The sequence below is a fragment of the Falco biarmicus genome, chromosome 1, assembly GCF_023638135.1.
Source record: "Falco biarmicus isolate bFalBia1 chromosome 1, bFalBia1.pri, whole genome shotgun sequence".
NCBI lineage: Eukaryota > Metazoa > Chordata > Aves > Falconiformes > Falconidae > Falco > Falco biarmicus.
The window spans coordinates 122,104,672-122,121,646 of record NC_079288.1 but is presented as its reverse complement, the minus strand read 5'-3'; the positions used below and the strand labels follow the sequence as shown (position 1 = coordinate 122,121,646).

Here is a 16,975-nt window from a genome sequence, read left to right as displayed (position 1 = left end):
CATTTTATTTTCTCCTCCATCCCACTGAGAAGGAGAGAACAGCTTGGTGGGCATCAGGCAGCCAGATAAGGTTAACACACTATAGCAAAGCACAGAGTCAGGCCTTTAAAAAATAATCTCAAAGATCTGACAGTAGAGCTAGGGTTTTCCTGCTCCTGTTTTACTGGGGACATTAATGTGTCTGGATGGCCATGAAGGGATACACACCTGCATGGATGTCAACTCTACAGAAGAATTATGCTTGCACACTGAACACGGTCACAGCTATGTTCTACCAAAGATATATCAAACCCTAGACAGAAGCCTTCTTGACTCCGTTCTAAAGAAAGCTGGTTCAAGTGAGAAAACTGCTTTCAAGCTCATTTCAGTTGAGTCTTGTAACACATTCTTCCCCTTTGGGGCCGTATTTCATGTCCTAGGGTGACAACATTTATAAAGATAACTTGGAAAAAATTGGTTTATGCAGACCAAATATGTGTTTCATACAGCTTTTAATTTCATGTTCAACATGATTGCTCAAAACTGTTAGTTTTAAAAATCTGGTAAGCTTAGTATTCAATTTAAGGTAATTTTTCCCTTTCGGAAGTGTCAAGTTTCTAATGCTTCCTTTTTCCTCTTCACCTCCAGCATTGGGGCAACTCAAAAACTGTTCCATCCCACAAAGTTTTGGCTTTGACAAGTCAACACACAGTTAACATAAGAAACTGGTGTAAGAGCATTTAAATGGTTATAGTTTGTCTTTCAGGTAAAAGCTAGCTAGGCACTTATTTGAGATTAATTCAGACACACGTCACGGTTAAGGGACAGAAGTCTAGTTTGCCACAGGTTTCAGTAGCACCCAAACTAGTTTATCATAAAAGCCTCAGCACCAAATGGAAACTCATTTGACTATCTGTTCATCCAGCTTTTGTCTCCAAAATGTCAGCTGTTAATTTTTTGAAAGAATCATAACAGTAGTTCTATTACTGTAAGTGAATTCTCACTATTAAAATAATTTCATGCCTTAAGAATGTTGCATTGAAAAGACCTGTGCAGAAAAATGTCATTAGAAATACCCAAAGCAGATTAAACTGGTTCTCAGAGGTCATGTATTCAGGGACTGGATCAGTCTGATGGTGTCAATATAACTAATTGGTCCAGCAAAAGTACAGCATAACTTCCGTTTAAGTGCTTCTAGTCCTGTGTTAACTAGTATGAAGCTAGGTCAGTTCTCAGAGTGTACCTGAATGCTAACATAAGGCTAGAAGATGCTTATTAACTTCCATCTCAAAAGCATGTGTATTTTCATTCAAACATCTCAGTTCAATAAATCTTTATTCATGTTTTCATACCTTTTGGGTAAACCATTACAGTGCATATAAAAGAGTTTCTCTCAATCCATCCCCTTTCACAAAATATGAATAGACCACAACAAAACCCTGAATGCAAGCCAGTTCCCACCATTTCTGATGTTAGTTCAGGTCTTTTTAGGGGAATAGTTTCATAGAAGCTGGAGAATATCAGTTTACTTCAGCACACAGTAACTTCTGTCCTGGAATCTGCGTATTCATTAGCAGTCCACTTTTGCAAGATATTACATAGCTACTTGAAGTAATCTGAATCCAACAATTCACAATGCATTGAAAGCAGCAAATTCTCTTCAGCCTCAGCTTTTCAATACACCCTCTCTCATTTAACAGGAGCCTGCAAAATATTATTTCTGCCTGGTCTTTTAAAGTGAAATAACCATAGGGAATTACAGCAGTTACAACTACCCTAATTTAAAACAGTAAGTGTGAAATTTTAGGGGACATAAAAAACATAAGAGTAACAGCTATGTTAAAACCCAAGTTTTAAAAATAATACTTAAAAATAAAAAAACAACACAAAAATGAGCTACTGAGGACTCTTTAAAATACTAAGCATTACAATCCAGTATGGACATCATAGGTGCTCCTAGTCAGTGATACCCTTAAGCTTCAGCCATTTGTGTATTTTTACATTACTGGTCAAAAAACCCTCATCAGTTTTACATGACTTTTACGATGTGTTTACATCACTAACACATTAGCAGGATGCCAAGGTTATTTATTTTAGGTAAAAGTTTTTCTATCAGGCCTTCAGAAAAGGTGTCCCCCCCACCCCTTAGTTCTCACAATCATAGAGCAGCTCTTTCAGGGCATGCCTTAGTTCATGGGTCAAGATACCCTCTTATCATCCTAGGAAATATTAACTAATAGTTCCAGGCAACAGCTCAATGTATTTCTGATTTTAGACCCTACTTCTAAGGTCCCAAGGTCTCCCTTATACACTGTGATGTAAGACTAACCACGGAGCACTAAATGTAATGGCATTAAAACAAAACACCCTAGTATTTATTCTAAGTAACAAAGTCCTTCGTGGGGTATTAATCCTAAATACATTGAGGTCCAAAACTCTGTGGTGGAGGTGGAACTGAGCGCTTTATTCTTCTACAGCATTATTCTAACCAAAACTGTCATCCAACTTGATTCTACAGGATTTTCGACAGTTTAGGCTAGCTGGTTAACATGCATTCCTTACTCCATCAGAAAAGCTGAGCATTACTTTCATATACATTTGTTCATTGTTATCTATAGAGGTTTTATAAACAAAGCTGTCAAAGTCTAGATAAATCAGTGCACATGTACATAACATTCTATTTCCCTTATGTTCTGATTTAGTGTCTTGGCCAAATTCTTCACTGAAGACATACAAGCATTATCCTGAAAAATGTAAAAAACACTCTATAGTGGAAAAAGCCACTATATTAAAAAGGCATGGTGACATTAGGGAAAAGCAAGAACTTGAAACTTCAGTGCCTGTATACAGCCTGCACGTGTCCAATGCACACTACATAAAATGCATGTGTACATATATAATAGAACTCAGCATCTGTATGAACACCATACTGAATCAATATGATGTTGGCATATCTAACAATGTGGCTGAGAAGACAAGACATTATTAAGTTTGTCTGCCTGTATTTCACAGCAACTGGTAATAGTCCCCTGCCAGAGCAGGATTTGTATATTATTGAACGCAGCATAAGGAAAAAATTATCTTCTGGGGAAATACAAAGTGAACAACCCGATTATTAGGATACTGCAGAAAAGCATTTACCATTAATTTGACAGATGTGATTATATTCAGCATACAACAAATGAACTATAAAATGTATTATAATTATATGGTACAGGTTCAGTCTGGTTTAGCTTTTCTCAGTAATACTGCAAGGATTGCGACTGTTTTGTAAAACACTCATTTCAGTTATTTCAAGAGTCTAAGCTAACTCAAATGATATTACTCATTTTAGTGGAGACTGGTTAGAATTTTCATGTTGCAGAGAACCAAGGTGTATATTGAAGGAATGAATATACACTTACCTCCCTCCCTCAAAAATCTTGAAATCTAGTAGAAGCAGCAGCTTTTCTTTTTCACCAAGTTACAGCAACATCTTATGTCGCATTTGAATCACTCTCCACAACACTTATAGCTCAGGATAAGCTTATCAACTTTCATGCAGGAAAACTGAAAGATCTGCTACACCATTCATCAAGAACACCATTCATTCACTGCTCCTCCCAAATACACTTTCACCTAACCACTCCAACAGAGCACAGCGATCCAACAACTGAGAGATATTCTGAGAATCCCTAGACACACAGATCATTTTCTGACCAGTACTGGCAAGCTTCCTCATAGTTTTATCTCAAGGAGGACACAGCACTTGCATAGACTACTAAAGCAGATTTGTTCTTCTAGATTCCAGATTATTATGTCTAAATCTTCATGATGCATCTAAGTTTTCACCTGTACAGTGGATAGTGATATTAATATTTATACATTATTCCTAATAGTTATTCCATAAACTAATCTTGAGGATTAATTCCTTGATATCTAAATGCTGTTTTGGCACTTAGAGCACTACAAAGTCACTACAAAGTGTCAAATGCAAGCAGGATTTTATGAAAGGACTCCCTGAAGCACGAGAACTCTAGGTCTATATAAATACCGTTCACACACTTTTGTGCAGTATTTGGTGTGTTTCACAGACTTTCTGGCAAGAGCTACAAACCCCTGCTTCCCCATGTCTGTTGCCATGAAACACAGAGCCCATTTTTTAAGCTTTTATCACACAGTTGTAAGCACTACCTTCATACAAAAACAGCTTGGCACATTCTGTACGCCATACCAGTCAGACTTACAAGCAGGCACATTTCTACAGAAAGAACATGTGCTCAATATCCAATTAAGTATACACAAAGTGTGTACATGTCTACAAAAAACACGTTCTGATTTTAAGTCTAACAAGCACAAGAAATTAAAACAAAAATTTTAGAACAATTTGGCTTTGTCTGAACTGAGATAATGTATTTATATGATAACCTTGAGGCATTTGTGATTATGTCAATTGATCCTTCACTGCTCTAAAGATTAATCTTCCCCTCCTGACACTATCCTTTCTCCTTACTAGTAATAGTACTAATTACTTAAAGACTGTGTTTTTCAAGCAAGGCATTTAATAGAAACACTATATCTGATATCTGGCTACTCAAACAGCTAAATTCCAGTAAATATGAAGCAATACCAGATAAAGTAGTTATTTTGTTTACTTATTTCAATACACCATCTATTATCTCCTCTCAAATAATATAGCTAACACAAATAACTGAGATCACCAATTAGATAGTTTTAATTTGGTTACAGAAAGATTTGCCAGTATTTCTTTTTAGCTAATATCCTATTTATTAATTTTAAGCAATTGACATTACAAACTATCTTTAATCTCTGATACATCAGGTTATATGTGTAAATAGAGATACAAGTAATAACCAATTTGAGGGTCTACACAAGAAAGAAAACATATAGAAATCCAAAAAGCTTAACTTCTTACTGAAGCTATGATTACCTAGTGTGTGATATGCTCTGAAGTATGAATTTTATCTGTTTATAAGCTAATATTTGTAAGTATCCCTCAAGAACATCAATGACACCATTTGCTGGGTAGATAGACCATCTTGGTTTATTTTTTTACTGAAAAGACAGTTTCTTCAGTTTATTATGCAAAGATATAAATTGCTAATTTACCACAAGACAAGGAATACTTTTGAAGAGAAAGATGCAAGTGTACTACCAAATACAAGTTTCAGCTCTAAAAGTAATCCAATTTTCACAAATTTTTAAGTAGGGAAATAAAGAATGTAACAATTGCTAAGGAAACTGATTTTTAAACATATTCATGGGGCACTGATGCCATTAATCCTATGACACACTACATTAGACTAGGTGCAGGGTCACTAGAGTGCTGCACACCTTTCACGACAGAGTTCGGTCCAGTTCTAGCACAATCCTGTGAAGCACGGTGTGGATAACAGGTCTATGGTGTCATGTATTTTATGCTACATATCCATTTTGTCTAGCTGCATTACTTGTTAATGGAAACATAGCCAAAGCCTCTCTATAAATTATTTTTTTTTATGTACCATTAACAGCGAGATCTTAAAATTTGTACTGTTACTCACTAGAGCTATAAAGAAAACATTGTTGGTTTTATTTACTTTACAGATGAAACAGAAACAGATGCCTTAACCTTCTTCTAATGGAGTTTCTTAATAAGGTTTTAATAAAGATGTTCCCACACCTCCTGTCCCTCACTCCACAACTGGAGTACTATGGTTCTTTATCTTCTTGTAGATCTATAGGAAAAGCAGGCCCCTTTTGTGCTCCCTTATCCCATTTAACTAAATATACATTCATGACAGAATATTTGTGCCTTTTAAATGCATTCCTATGCTACTACTGACACAATTAATTCATCATGCCCTCCATTAAAGACAGAAAGGCATGACCATACTAAAGAGGAAGGGTAGGGACTAGACAAATGAGAAATTAACACAAATTATCAAAGACAGATACAGATGCATTTGCTTAGTTCCATTCAAAAGATGTTGTTATTAGCAAGAAAATTAGTAGCTTACACACAAATCTTTAAAAATGACAAAGTTCAGTTTAAGACTGCACCGAAACTGGAAAATAGTTAGATATTCTGTTTTGCAGGAACTTCAACTATTTTTGGTGGTTTTTTTAATTGTAGTATTCAATTTATTTTAATGTGAAAACCCAAAGAAAGTCACCTTGCACTGAAATACTGACACAAACCAAAACACAAACTCTTTCCCACCTGCACATTTCCGAAATGAGACACCACTTGTTGTCAGGCTCCGGTAAGAACATGACACATAAATCACCACCCTTTGAGCCCAGTCATGCAATTTTGTTTCATTTATTTTTTTTTAACGCATTCTAGATGTTTACCCATCTAGATAACACTATCCTAACTTGGATGTGAGCTTACATACTATGTGAGACAGTATACAAAGCCCTTGCAGTGAAGGTAAATTACTTTCACCCGCACTATCCATAACATGGTCACATCATCCCAGAAGACAATCAAGTTTAGTCAGGCAAGACTTACCCGTGATAAATTCATGCTGCCTCTTCCAAATCACTGCCTTCATGTGCTCATGTGCTCAAAGAGGACTTATTCCATGATATTCTCAGGGATCAGTCAAGTTGATCAGTCTGTACTTCACAGGATTAAACCCTCGTGCCTTTTTTAGAGAGGGAATACAAGATTTTCCCTTCTCTAGTTATCAGGAACTTCTGATCTCCCTAAGTTTTCAAAGACCAAAGACAGCAGCCTTGAAAGGACAGCACAGAGTTTTCTCAGCAAGCTTACATACAGCCCACCAAAACCTCTGTGTTGAATTCCAGAAGAAATCCCTGACAACTCTCATCCAATTACTGCTGGTAGCTCTTCTCCTTCAAACCTTTCACTGAGAGGCCTGGGAGTCCTTGTTAGTAAAACCTAAGTAGCAAGTACTTCAGCCTTATCCATGTGTACTGTCACTCAATGATGCACACCCCTCGGCAGCAGTTGCATTTCCCATGTTCAGCCTACTAACGCAGCTGCAGCCTTTCTTGTTTCCCCTTTCAAGTCTCAATTCCAGTTGAGCTATGGCTTTCTCAACAACATGCTTACATGGTCAGTATTTCCAAATTCCTCCCCAGCAGTATGTCCCTCCTACTTCCTCCAGTGTACTTTTTGCACTGGCATTTTTTATAAGTTCCTGTTTAGCCAAACCAGTCTCCCAGTACGTGTGCTTTCCTGATCATCAGGACAGCCTGTTCCTGCACTTACACATGCCTTAAGTTGTCAGCTTTTTCCACTGCTTTTGGACTTCAGAGTTACCTCCTCCCATGGTATCCCACCTACCAGTTTCCTGAATAAGCCAAAGGTTGCTGGCCTGAAATATACCTTGGAGTAATGCCATTTCCAGGACTGGGACTTTAGATGAGTCTAAAATCTAAGTGTAAACATTAATGTGGGCACATATAGTAATGACCTGTATTTACGAGTTTAGTAATGGAACTAAGCTACTGAATCATCAATCTCATTATCAAGGTGCCGAGTTGGACCACCTGAAGTACCTCACCCAATTTCTCAAGCACAAAAGAAATAATCTTTATTGAAAAAGCAAGCTATTCTAACCTGACAGCCCCTTCTATATCCAGATTTAGGCACACCAAGGAAGTGAACATTTGAAATTTATTTGTAGCTTAACTTACACTTCTGTAGATAGAAGCTTTGGATGAATTCTCTCATAGGATGCAGCACCTCAACATAGAACTTGCATGTCCATTATGTCTGGGGATTCAGCTTCAGCAATGAAGTCTGGGAACCCATTTAAGGCATTTATAATCCAATAAAAGACACAAACTAGAAAAAAACCCAACCTATCAAATCAATCTAAAGCAACCAGCACACTGAGAAGAAAGCTGCCCAGAAGCAGCCAACTGTGAGAAGAGTTGCATTTTATGCCCAGAAAAGGATTAATTTTAGCCATCTTTGAACAGAACCAGAATTTTAGGAAATTTACTCCCCTCTCTGAAATGAGTAGGTATGCCTCAGATTAAGTTATTTCTGCAGAATCTTTTATAATGTATATGCATAGTCAGCATAAGCACAGAGCATAACAAGAATGTCCATAGCATTACGTTTAAAGGTAAAATGGCATTTTAAATCCAGAGAAAGATAAAGTCTTGCTATGCCAGACGTCTAAAAAAAAAATAAAATCCCCAATTAGCAGCTTGTGTTTATGTGGGAGACTCGTTTCAGAAAACAGGTACTTTGTAAGGCAATAGTCACTTTACAGCATATGCCATAGGAGATAGATGAAAGCTAAATACATAAAGTTATCCCAAGGAAGTGATCCTTGTGAACTGCCAGAGATGGGAAGAAGAAAGTAAAAATAAACAAAAAATCCGGCCCATTATTTCTTTACAGACCTAGAATCATAGAATCATTTAGGTCGGAAAAGACCTCATCAAGTCCAACCGTTAACCGAGGACTGCCAAGACCATCACTAAACCGAGTCCCTAAACACCACTCCTACACATATTTTTTTTAAACACTTCCAGGGATGGTAGTTCTACCATTTCACTGGGCAGACTGGTCCAATGCTTGACCACACTTCCAGTGAAGAAATTTTTCCTAATAATCAACCTAAACCTCCATGGCATAACTTGAGGCCATTTCCACTTGTCCTGTTGCTTGTTATCCGAGAGGAGAGACTGACCCCCACCTGCCTACAGCCTCCTGTCAGGTAGCTGTAGCGGGCAATAGGATGCCCCCTTGAGTCTCCTCTCCAAGCTAAACAACCCGGGTTCCCTCAGCCACTCCTCATAAGACTTGTGCTCCAGACCCTTCACCAGCTTTGCTGCCCTCCTCTGGACTCAGTCCAGCACCTCTACATCCTTCTTGTAGTGAGGGGCCCAAATCTGAACACAGCATTCAAGGTGCTACGTCACCAGTGCCAAGTACAGGGGGGCAATTACTTCCTTCACACTACTGGTCACGCAGTTTTAGATGCAAGCCAGGATGCTACTGGCCTTGTTCCAGAAAGAAGTGCCTGAAGGAACACAGGCAAAAAAAAAAAAGTAGCTTAACGAAGCTCACTAGAACGAAAAGAGGTGGTTGACTAATGAAGATTTTTCATTCTTACTCTGAGGGGCAGGTTGGGCAGGTTCAAAAAAAATTAGCCAAGATGATCACCCACAAAAGTACTTTGTGGACTTCCAACCATATAGGAACACCTTATGAACTGAAGAAGTTCTATCTAGAAAGGCATATCCATAAGAGGGCTACAAAACAATCACTATTTTTATAAAGTCTCCTTCGTTAACAAGGAGAGAAAGAGATGCCAAGCTCTGTGCCTAAGCTTACCTACAATCTATCAGTCTTCTGAACTTTCCTGGAAGGAACCTCCCATGAATCTTGTACCTTTGCCAGGGAAAACATTTGAAGAGAAATATAATTACAAAATTAAGCGCATTGACTTTTCTAAATAGTATTGGTACTTCCATATATTTTCTCCCCTTTGTTCTTCTAAAGAGCTCATCTTCGTCTTTACCACATCCACCCTGGGGAATCAGTTTTCAGGCTCATGCATAGCTTTGCTTACTGTTTATTTAAGATCAGGTTCTCCATTACGCACAGTGCCAAAGGCAGTTGGTTCTTAGAAATAAGTTGAACATTTGCCTAAGAAGAAAAGTATCAAGGATTTATTTAAAGAAAATGTTTTTCTTTCACATAAATATGCAGTTCAAAGTTACTAAACCTCAAGAAATTCCCTGCAAGCACTGCTTTTCTGAACTGTAAATCACTGATAACTTATCTTAACTTGGTACAAAAAAGAAAAAAAGCTAAAGGTAGATGTCCAATCCTTTTGCTATCTGAGTGCCTCTAATATTTTGTTTTCATATATTGGGGAAATTGAAATACTCAAAATTGTTATAGGACAGCTCGAAAAACATTGAGACTTTTTTTTTTTTTTTTACAATTACAGATATCTGAAGCGAAAGACTTGACCATTTAGGTTTCACTAACTCAATTTGATAACCTAATTCTTAGATACTAGAGATAGACAGGTTATAAAATAACTAATTCTTCCTACCTTTATTATCATCATGAGAAGTTAACATTTTTTTTCCTGTAGAGAATCCACAAATAAAGATACGTACAAAACACAAAAAAAATGGACAGGTAGCAAAAGTAAAGCAACATAACAAAAAGGTGTGATCAGACCACTGGCTGAGAAATAAATGGAATTGCCTGTGTTTAACAGTTCAGCTGAGAACACATTATTTGTGGACTGCATGGCTATTTTAGAGAGAATAGTTTGTTTGGAAGCCTTTAAAAGAGGGTATGGCATCTGCAACTGGAAATCCATCATAGCGATTGCTGAGCTTCTGATATAAAAGGTGTTTTGACAAATAACACAAGGTATAACCTGCATCCACTTAACTTCAGAGATGCCAGTGCTGTGGCAAGAATATGGAATAGTTAAAAGTTTATAGAGTATTATGGATGCAAGCGGTTGACCGATTTATTCCTGCATATCAGGATACAAAGTTAGATGAGCTTAGAAGCTGAAATTATAGCAAGTTAGCAAAGATCAGAACACTGATTTGTCCCTATCATTTCAGAACATGCCATCAGTTTCTGTATTACACTTAATGTTCACTACTCACAACCCCATGCTGTGGCACATGTGGACTGGCTCAACATAACTGACCACGTATCATGTTTTATTTATGAACATGTACATTAAATACAATTGTTATTGCTTTCCAGTACAACAAAACCAAAACTATCAGAACAAGAAACGTGAGCCTCAGTTTAAAGGAACTGTATTTACTCAAGCAAACTACACTTATGTCTGCTGATAAATAGATGCTACAGACAGAAGACAAAAGATGATATTCACTGAGAAAAAAACCACCCTGCAGAGCTCCTGGTCAAGTAAATTTTTCAGTGGACCTTTAGGTTCAGCTCATTGAACTGTCTTTTAAATTGTCCTGGAATGAACAAAAGTATTCAATGTGCTAATACCTGCTTGCTCATTATAACTCTTAACAACAATACTATGACAGTCCTCATGCCCTTACTCAGTGTTACCATTGTGCACATTTAATGCAGTTCACTTCCACAGAACTTCTATTTGCATTACTCTAATCCACTGCATAATCATGATGATTCAACTCAGCCATTAGTCTCCAGTTTGCAGTCCCCCTTTCACCATTCCTTAAATACACTCATGTAGAGCAGCAATAAGATACGCATTTTCCCACCAGCAGCAGTTTCTCTCTGATTCTGCTTACACATTTAAATAAGTGCCACTTGTCTTACAGCAACGCACAAAACCAAGTTATAGAAGCAACAGAAACAAGAGCCTTCTGTGATTAGCCAGCTCTTCCAGCCTTATTTTAAAACTCAAGAGGTAAAACAAATGATGGAGAACAGCTAGCAATACATAATTCAGCTATTTAACAAACTGATAGTTCACATAACACAAGTGCGTCCTTGAAATACATCATTTAACTAATGCATCAACACTATGGCAATCCCTGTAATTCTTCTCCTTTGAATGAAGCATTCAACTATAATAAAAATATCAATACCTTGAAATGAGAGCACTCCAGCACAGAAACGTTGTAGTCTGCTTGGCAGACACTGTATAGCGTTATAATACAGCATATGCCTGTAATCCTCCAGTGTTGCCCTTTCTTCTGTGATCTGCATCATAGCCTTTACTACCACATAAGGCATTTACAACATGTGTGTTGCATTCATGCACGATGAAGAAACATAACCAAATCTGTTACCTGTTGGGAAGCATCAAACTACCTCCTTGCAAGGCTGACAGGATGGCTGCTGAGCTCACTGCTCCCAGCTCACCCTTCAGCTGAGCTCAGTTATTTCCCAGGGGGGACACATTCGGAAAACTAGCAGTTACAAAAACAGGAGCAGGTTAGCAAGAGCTGGTTTGGGGGAGGGTAAATTCCAAAACAAGAAAAGCTTCTCAAAAAAGGTTAAGAGCTTTCCAAGTTTACATGCAGACTAAACAAGAACAAGCCTAATAAAATGAATTGCTTCACAATAGCAAGCTTTGTGTTTATATTCTGAAAATACTATAAGCTGTATCTGCTTAAAAGAATACTGAATGGTCAGGTGGTTTCCAGTTTTAAGGCATGTTAGCATAACCAGCCTTAAATTAAAACAGACAGGAATCACAGATATGTTAAGGTTGTTAAAGACCTCTAGAGGATAGAGTTAAATAAGGTTACCTAATCCATCTTAGAAGGGTATTATGTATGGCATCACTTCAACAAGAATAGCATTCTTGCATCTATTTTAGATTTTATTAGACTAAATAAAATTACCAATGCAATGTAACTAATGGCATGCACATCACATGTATCTACAAGTCTCAGTTGTTTTTGAGAGGAACAACCAGAATGTGTTTCCTGATGTGAACATTCATACTGATCTTTTAACAATAAAGATGATCATTCTCCTGGCGTTGCAGTACATAGTAAATGCTCACTAATGAGCACTATATATCAGCATATTATAAATCGTCATATTGTATCCATTTAGAGAGAATGATAATTCTGCCACTAAAAACCTTAAGTATTCTGGTATAAACTTCTCAGAAGTTCCTCTAAACCACACCCAAAAAGCCCCCAAGCCCTTCAGTGCTTGCAAACGCACTGCTTTTGGGCACCTAAGTGTCACTGACACTTCAGTTAATATTATCTTCTTCATACACATGCAACAAGTTATTAGCACATCTTTTAAGGGTTCCTTCCTGCCACAGTAGCTATCATAAAAACATCTAGGGTAGCCTTTGGATGAGGTACACATGAAGTGGAGCAGGAACCAGGCAGGACTCAGGCCTCCACTCCTGTACTGATACCCTGCTTCCTGCCTGTGAAACATTTTTCAGTAAAGAGTTCTCAAGAAGCAGACAAAACAGTTTATAGCCTGCTGGAGCATGGGATCACAAATTAAGTGGGAAACATGGTTAAGACCCTCCTCACATAAGAGGGAGAAAAAGCTCCAACCATACACACTATGTAAATTCTCAGTACCAGGCTACCTTTCAGTCATCTCTACGCATTATTCCTTATGTAAGACAACTGGATGTTTAGAAATTCAACCAGGTAGTAGTGTTCAATGAACCCAGTTTGAGATTTTGTGTGCATTGGTGTTAACATTCTGAGCCTTGCCAAAGCTACAATGCTTTCTCAGTATGTACAGAAGCCATATAATATCCTGCTTTAACCTTTTCCCCCTCCACTTTATAATCCCCAGACTAACAAATCCCAGTTTCCAAGGTTAACTGAAGATCAAGTAACAGCTGAGCTCTGGCTCCCAGAATCACTTTTCTGAATTTAGACAACTATACTCCAAAAAATCCTGTTTGGCAGCCAGCTCTGAAATGACTTTCAAGGATTCCCAAGATCAAGGTGAAAGGTACATGGACAATTTAATCCAGTGGGAGCACCTAATATCTAAAGTTCTGTGCTTGTAAATATCAGATTTGAAGGTGAAACTGAGGCTCTCTGAAATTCTTCAACATCTCCATTTTTGAAAGTAAATGGCCCAACACCTATTTTTCTATTTTTAATGTACAATTTACAAATAACTTCAACATTTTTACTACACATGCTGTACTGGAAAATGCAAAGTGGCCAGAGATCAATTTGTATACTTTCTTCCCTTTTTAAGTTTAAATAAAGCATTTTATTCAACTACAAGTTACATTCAACCTTTTAAAGAAATCTACATAATTGAAGTTTTCCTTATACATTTATGTATAACAAAGATGTGTTAGGTCAACCATCATCTATTTAAAATTTTGGCTACATTTGCCCAATTGTGGGGCACTGACAATAGCTGGGCACATTCCAGTCATCCCACAGGAGTAAAGGCAATTGAACTCAAATCCATGAGCAATACAATTCACTAAGGCTAAATTCAATCAGCACTCAGAGGGAAGGGGATTTGAATTGGCATTCTAAATCTGTGTTTGGTAGATTACATACACACTTTCTTTTCTATTCAGTAGAGAAAACTGCAGTGCATAATCTTCTCCAGTGATAAAACAGATAACGCCAAAGTACATTAAGTGAAATTAAAATGCATAGCTCTGATAATATCAAGATGTATCAAACCAGAAAAAAAAAGTTAAACTCAGGTTCGTTAGAGAGATCAAACATAAAGATAAAAGAAGAAAACTATAAAATCCGTACCTTAAGCTTCAACATAGAAAGAGCTAGTATATTAATCTCAGAACACTGCTACTTTGTCATTATTCTAGTTTAAGGTGTTTTTCAAGCAGTTTCACATACGATTTAAGTTTTTGCACAGGTATTCTCTAGGCATGAGAGATACATAGCTGTCTGCAGGGGAAACTAATGTGACTGCTAAGTTACTTCTGACAAGCTATGCCAGTCATCCTCATGAAGTCCCCTTAAACAAGAACAGTATCTTTTCTTAAATTCACCTTGTAAAAGGGAATCTACAAGGTTCCACTGAAAGGTAGGTTTTTCTCCTGAACAATAGCTTGGAGGACAGCATAAAGAAGAGAAGCCTATAATCGTAACAAATCCTAAAAGCCCACAGGAAATATCTCTCAAGTCACAACAAACACATAGCAGAAACAAGGAAGACCATGTACCACAATTAAATATTCTTGCATTATTAAATCAAAATCTCAACATTAAAAACTAAGATCAGCTATCTCCCTTCACCAAATAGGTCAAGTTAATAACTGGGGTGAAGTCTTTGTATCACCTTTACAGTGCACTTTGGTTCATATTTTCAGTGTGGCCATAAAACTAGACACTCATTTTTAAGGTATAAACCAAGAGTGTCAAGTGTCATATGATTCTAGCAGCTTTGGCTGTTAAAAAAATAATTGCTTCCAGTTAAAGCAAGATTTATTGTAAGTTTGCAAGTTGCTGAGTTGAAAGAAGCATTGATCAAGTAAATGTTATGAATATTTAACAGAGTAAAAATGAGGTATTTTTTTCCCCATTCCATTATTTTTGTGGGCTCAACACTGGTTTCCATTAAAAATGTTACACACTACTTGAAGGGCACTTGAAAAATACCAACTAGTGTGTTAACAGGCTAAAAGCTAGTGGCACCAACATACTGCTGCTATCTGAAGCATCAGTCCTACAGCAGATTCAATTCTGCATAGGAACTAGCCCTGCTTGCAGACTTGGAACATTACCAGAGCTAGGTTGGAAAGCAGTAGTTGGGCTTCAAGAAAAAGCATAGACAGATTTATTTGCATTGCATTTATAGTGAAGAATTAGCTGCTTCCTCTCTCTGCTGTAGCCTTGTCTTGCAATGTCAGTTCCACAAACAAGCTTTTTCCCCCATACCCTTAGGCTACTAAATACTGAGTTGTGTAGCTCTTAAATGGCAAGCTCTTCTAAATAATTCTCAGTTATTTTCATAGCACTCATCATTCAAAAAGTTAAATAGCTGTTGGAACTAGAATCCTACTCCTAAATATAGCGTTTCTGGAAATTATTCATAGGACCCAGCCTCAAAGTACACAATATACATGGCAGCCAGATTTCAACACTACTGGAATGCAATGCCTTGAGTAGAGGTCTGTGCTGGTATCCTATGTGTCAAAATGAAAAGTGTCAAAAAAACAGCCGCTACTTCAATGAATAAATAAAAAGTACAAGTTTGAGATTAAAGAATGAAAACCTAAGAGGTGCTCACATCCCCAGGGGACTGTAATTTTTTCCAATCTGAGTGATTCTCACTAGCACATTCAAGTATAACATGCAGGCCCATGCAAGGCTACACTGTAGACAGCAAAGTTGACAGATTTTAATCTCCTTTAAAAAGCTTAAGAACACAACATCCATTTATTTAGTCTAATATGCCAGGATTTCACAAAGTCACAATAAAGAGGGCTTTCAGAGTCTACCAGCCAATTTGGAAGGCTGCTAGGGAATTACGATAGCATTAAATATATTTGAGTTTATATTGGCAATAGCACATTGGTTTGAATAACATTATTGTGCAAGCTTCCAGTTGTTCATGATACCCCACTACTTACTATTAGTCCCAGGTGAATACCGTAAGGCACAAGGCAAGCAGCTGTCTAGGGCAGAAAAAGCACCAATATCTTCACTGCCTATTTCAAATTTGACAGGTCCTTGGAAGGACTTGCAAGCTGTTGCCGTCTCTGAGAGGAAAAGGATAACAAAAAAAGTCTGGAACAGAACGTTACACAAGCGTAAAACTGTCCTGCCTCAGAAGCATCTTTACCTCCCAATTCACACAACAGAAGCACCGGACCTAACGCTTGCTCTCCTCCCAGCTTTGTTTCTGCTGCATCAGTTTTCCCTTTAACTAAGATGCTCTGAGGTCACTCTAGATAAAAATGCCTCGGAGTTAACAAGGAATGTAACTGCAGAATGGGTAACTACAGGAAGAGCAGACAGACTACTTGTAGCACTTCATCCTAGTTAAGAACACCTTGTCAGTAAACCAGCTGAAGCTTGCAGCCCCTTGTGTTGAAATCCCATTTATACTACAAAAGACACTTTACATTTCTCCTGCCCAGAACTGCATTCCTTAAGAGCTGGATCTTTGTTCCATCTCTTCCCTCCCCAACAATGTATTAAATGGGTAGTTCCTAGGAGACAGGCGATGTTCAAAAGAAGGGATTAATGAAAGCAGTGTATTAGGAAGAGTTACTTGTAGTATTTAGTTACATTGCTAAACAGAAGCGGACTACCTGAGGCTACGAGGACTGCAACGTCTGCTTTTGTCTCCTTCTCTGTCAGTAGATACTAAGGCAAATTCTAAGACTTCACTTCTTATCCTATCACATCTAACTTGCAATTATTGTACAACTGTAGTTTCAATCTTTGCTGTCTCCAGTCCTCACTGTGGACTGTACCAACACAATTGTAACGCCAAGACCATACCCCCAAGGAGTGCAAAGCAGGCAGCTAACTAACTTTGTTGCAGATGTATGACTGAAACAGTATTCCAGAAGAATCAAGAAAATTTTCAGTTAAGCCACAG

At 37.7% G+C, this 16,975-nt stretch overlaps 1 protein-coding gene across 1 annotated transcript in view; it reads right to left on the bottom strand.

The window, feature by feature from the left end:
* The window catches only part of SORBS2 (sorbin and SH3 domain containing 2), a 231,883-nt gene extending 224,851 nt beyond the window's left edge, over positions 1-7,032 (bottom strand). The window contains exon 1 of the mRNA XM_056325896.1: positions 6,476-7,032. The gene's annotated coding sequence lies outside the window, so the exon portion shown is untranslated. The remainder of the gene's footprint in view (positions 1-6,475) is intronic.
* Between the last annotated feature and the right edge of the window lie 9,943 nt (positions 7,033-16,975).